The sequence below is a fragment of the Schistocerca americana genome, chromosome X (assembly GCF_021461395.2).
Source record: "Schistocerca americana isolate TAMUIC-IGC-003095 chromosome X, iqSchAmer2.1, whole genome shotgun sequence".
Taxonomy (NCBI): Eukaryota; Metazoa; Arthropoda; class Insecta; order Orthoptera; family Acrididae; genus Schistocerca; species Schistocerca americana.
In genome coordinates this window covers 662,493,325-662,498,343 of record NC_060130.1, presented here as the reverse complement: position 1 = coordinate 662,498,343, position 5,019 = coordinate 662,493,325, and the positions used below count along the sequence as shown (strand labels likewise).

At 42.9% G+C, this 5,019-nt stretch overlaps 1 non-coding gene across 1 annotated transcript; it reads left to right on the top strand.

Moving 5' to 3' along the window:
* The first annotated feature begins 436 nt into the window (after positions 1 to 436).
* On the top strand, positions 437 to 510 carry Trnas-uga. Its single transcript has one exon. It is a non-coding gene; the product is annotated as a tRNA-Ser (tRNA).
* Positions 511 to 5,019: the final 4,509 nt, after the last annotated feature.

The window sequence follows — 5,019 nt, the reverse complement described above, 5'->3', positions numbered from 1 at the left end:
TGCTTAGAGCCATTTGAACCATTTGAATCTTGAAACTTCCTGGCAGATTAAAACTGTGTGCACCGACCGAGACTCAAAGTTGGGACCTCTACCTTTCACGGGCAAGTGCTCTACCAACTGAGCTACCGAAGCACGTGCTTCGGTAGCTCAGTTGGTAGAGCACTTGCCCGCGAAAGGCAAAGATCCCGAGTTCGAGTCTCAGTCGGTGCACACAGTTTTAATCTGCCAGGAAGTTTCGTATCAGCGCACACTCCGCTGCAGGGTGAAAATCTCATTCTGGAGAGATACCCCAGGCTGTGGCTATGCCGTGTCTTCGCAGTATCCTTTCTTTCAGGAGTGCTAGTTCTGCAAGGTTCTCAGGAGAGCTTCTGTAAAGTTTGGAAGGTAGGAGACGAGATACTGGCAGAAGTAAAGCTGTGAGACAGGCGTGAGTCGTGCTTCGGTAGCTCAGTTGGTAGAGCACTTGCCCATGAAAGGCAAAGGTCCCGAGTTCGAGTCTCGGTCGGTACACACAGTTTTAATCTGCCAGGAAGTTTCATATCAGCGCACGCTCCACTGCAGAGTGAAAATCTCACTCATTTGAATCTTGCAGCGCAGTGATTTTCAGGACAAATTTTCCCATTGTGTTGGTGAGTTGCTTTAATTTGCCTGTGATAGTGAGGGTGTTAACATTAATTGTGCCAATAGAGTTTTTATGTTTCGTTTTGAGAGAGTGAGAAGTCTTTGAGGAGCTCCGATTCTTCTCCGCATGGTGTCCCTGATCCCCCAGCATCCGATGATCAGGTGAATTCAGTCTACCGACTGGTGCCTGGCTAGTGACTCTGTGGTCGTCTTTTCCGTCATGCATTCAAGCTGAATTTTGATTTTTGTGGTGGTCTCTGTTGAGACCACAGGTGTACGACTCGATTTTTGAATCCGAGAAGGTTTTAGTACAGCCACCTCAACTAGTGGAACAGACGCTGGCCACTGGCCGCCAGATGCTGAACAGGCACCATTGGGTTTGTGTTTTTTGTTGGTTTTTGGTCCGCCCTGGGTATTTCATTTCCCCAGTACCACCTATATCTACGAAGCTTTCCCCTATCCGCCACGTGGGGAGGTGCCCGATAGGGGTATCAACATAAAAAAAACGGGATATATAGGAAATCGCCCATGCCCTTTTCAAAGGAACCATTCTCACAGTTGCCTTAGGTATTTCGGGAAACCACGGAAAACCTAAATCGTGATGCTTCGAAGAGAATTCAAGCACTGCCCCTCCGGAATATGAATTCAGTGCCATTACCGAGGCGCCACAATGCTCGGCCATAACATTTTTCCCAAATTTTCCTAGAGGTAGGTGTTGGGCTTGTTTCCGTATGAACAACAAAATTTCAACACGTTTTCAACGGAATTACTCACACGAAAAAACAAAGTTTGCACAATACACAGACATGCGCTTGCACATACAATTTTTTTCTCTTCAGGGTAACTGACAGTCGTGATGGAAGGAAAGATACAAGATTTTTAGGGCTTTCGTGGCCACTTGTTGACAAACTGCCTATTGGCTTCTGTCTCGGGTCTTCGGCCGACGTTCAGCTAATGATTTTACTGACGTTTCGCCAGCACGAGTGGCTGGCATTGTCAAAGCTTCACTCTCCATTGCCGGTGGTGAACTGGAGCCGAGCTCGCGGCCGCAGACTGTAAGAACTTGGCGCGCTAACATCCGAGGGCTTCTCTGCGGGCATTTCCGGTGGGGTTCTCCTCTTGCTACCTGCGACGGTTGTTCGCTGCAGTACGGGAGGTCAGGATCCGTTTACCTTTAAGGCTTTCCTCTTTCTTGTTGAAACTTTTCGCGCGTTTTTGTATTTCTACAGCTTCTCTGAACAAGCGCGTGTGATAGTGCTTCTCTACAGCCAGAACTTCCGTGTCGGCGAATTTTATTACATGGTCGGTCTCACTCTGTGCGTGCTCTGCCACGGCCGATTTCTCCACCTGCCCCAACCTGCAATGTCGCTTATGCTCTTTGTTCCTGGTGTTAATTGATCGTCCAGTCATTTCGACATAAACTTTTCCGCATGTGCATGGTATACGGTATATTCCAGACATTGCAAGTGGGTTCCTTTTCTCTCCTTTGCCGATCTAAGACACTCTTTGATCTTCCTTGTCGGTTTGCCTTGTAGAATCCAGTGTTGGATGTTCACTGATTCTGGTTTTCATATAAATTTCTACTTTCCTCTTGCGTGTTATTTTAATTCTTTTTGTTATCCACGGGTTATTGCATCTTTAATGGAATTTCTGGATAACTTCCCAGGAAAGCTACTTTCAAGTAATAACAACATTTACTATGGAACATATTGCATTTCACGTTATCATATCTTCCCATATATATCTCCTACCACATGATGTCCTTTAACTTAGCTTTAAAACGTTTATCCTAGTCTCATTAATAGGCGTCACTGCTTTCTAGAAAAATACCCTAGAGCTGTAAGGTGCTACATATGGTTTACTAGCCGCCTGTGTGTGTGTATTGGAGTGACCTGGGCTAATATCCAGCTAGAGAAAGAAGGGCTTATTTGCTTCAGTTTGGAGCTGATGGGCCTTCCCTAATCCTCCTAAATGAGTTGCGACTGGAGTCTACATAGTCAATTTTCCTCATGATGGAAGGTGATCCCATTAACCGTTGCAGAAAAAGGTCTTTGTGTCCTGCCAGGAGGCAGCACGTTGCAGAAGCTCTGTAAGCAGGAGCAGGAAATGGCCAATAAGAATGCCTACATTCTGCTCCTGGTTTTGACTGGCTGAAAGGCCTATGTGTTGAATAATTTCGTAGAGTGGTTTAGAGCTCACGAATTTTAGTAGTCAGCCAGCAGCCCTTGTGAGGTTGAGGTGGAAGGTCGGGGTGGAGTTCGTCTTTTTAACTTTTTAGCATTTTGGAATCTAGAGTTAGTGATCCTTTGTCGTCAATGAAGTTACTTTTCCCGTATAGGAAGCCTACAAAGCACTCGTACGTGTATTCCTGTGTGTAGGTGTCGAATTTTTCTTACGCAGTTTCATGTTTTTGTCTGTGAACGTTGCAAATTAGTCAAGGTGGATTTTCTTGATAGAAAGAAACTAACTAACTCATAGCTAGCAGGAGGTGGTGTGAGATAAAATTCACGAAATTGGCTATGGCTAATCATACCTATTAACTTGATTTGTTTCCGTACATTTTATGTACTTTTAACTATGCACTTTCGTTGTTGCGATTATCAGCAGGAGTTGCTAGTAACCAGTTGTATTCAGTGTACTAAACTGTTACCACTGAACTGTTACCAGTGAACAGTGGTCGTATCTCGGAATCTTACCTAAAAGTGTAGAAAATTTTGGAGTGTAGGTAACCACAGCTGAAGAATTATATCCCGATGAAAAAATCGCTTCAGCTGTATGATAAGTATTTATTTATAAGCCAACTAGTTTCATGGCGTTTGAACCACCTCTTGATGGTACATCTGTGTAAAAACAAGATCAAAAACGTATAAAAGTGTGGTTGAACTGAACAGAAAACTATACAGGAAAATTATGTTCATCAGCTGAAGACATAAATTCTGAAAATGAGTCCGCGATCATGTTGTGGAACTTTATTTGTAAAGGTCCACCTCGATCACACAAATTTTACAGTTCACAATTACCAGTTTCGGCTAGTGCCATCTTCAGATCTGTTACAAATAGAAAAACAGTGATGTAACCAACGAAGTTTAGTTGGCTGAGGCAGAATCTATTACAGGCCAAATGATGCATAATAAAAGTAAAAACGAATTATATGATTAACAGCCATGCATGCCAACTGCACATACCATAAAGTATTCTGATGTAGGTATCAACGTCAAAATCCATATGCGTAGGTACATAGTAAGTGCTGGTGATGGCCTGGATGCATCTAGTATTTATACAAATAACTGAGGCCAGCGGAGGGCACTATAGCTAAGGCAAGTGAGTAAGCAGTATCGTAGATCAGTAACTTCATATATTTTACCTATTTCCATTGAATAACGTCATATGGGATAATGTAGTGGGTAACTCATGGAAACATGCACTCACTTAGAATATGTGGAATTAGACCCTTATTTAAAATCCACATAAAATGTGTGAATAGTAATAATGGGAAGCTCCTAGCTTAGCACAGTAAATAAGACACAGTTGTGCAAAAGCCAACATAAAAAGTTTAAAAGGAACATCACATCTATAAACTGAAACCTTACAGCATGACAAAACAAACGTAACGATAAATGTACGGTAATTAACAAGACAGTGACTACTAATTAAAACCTCCATAGTCAATGACACATTCGGAGCGGAATGTCTGTGGCGCCGCCTCGTGGCTTCTCTGTATGAAGTTCTTGTTTTCCTGTGGCGAAGCTTGCGCACACGACCGCACGATTAGCAGCTGTTCAAATATTAATATACAGCTCAAACCGTGCTGATTACTTCACTTGCACTGAGAACTTTTTAATAATAACTTCAGTACCACCCAATTCATCAGGGAATGCTAACTGCAAATTTCAGTTACTGTCAGTGTTTATCGATGGAAAGGATGGACCAATCACAAGTGTGCCCTTAGATAGCAGGAGCTAAACTGCTAAGACAACTCACTACTAGACTACGATCGGCTTCCTAGGAGGTAATATATGAATCCTTGTATAAAACCTGATCTCATGTAACGACGGAACAGTTTGATGAAAACTTGTCTCGGATGACGTATTTGTACAATGTTGTGTTAACGCTAGGCAGTCTACGATTGGTTATCGACATGGCGGAACGCGAACTAGTGTGTGGGGTGCAACTTCGCGTAAAGACGGAATTAATTGTCAAAGTGGCTTCGGAAAATATATTTGTACAATCTCTTGTTGATTCTAAGGTCGTGCGAAGCATTTTTGTGACTTTGGCAGTGCTTGGGAACTAATGATTAATGGCCAGGCATCTTGTTACGAATATTAGCTATAGACTGGCTGTAGGAATCGTTTTCATTGGTGAAATAAAACAAAATTAGTTGGCATCCTAACATTTTAC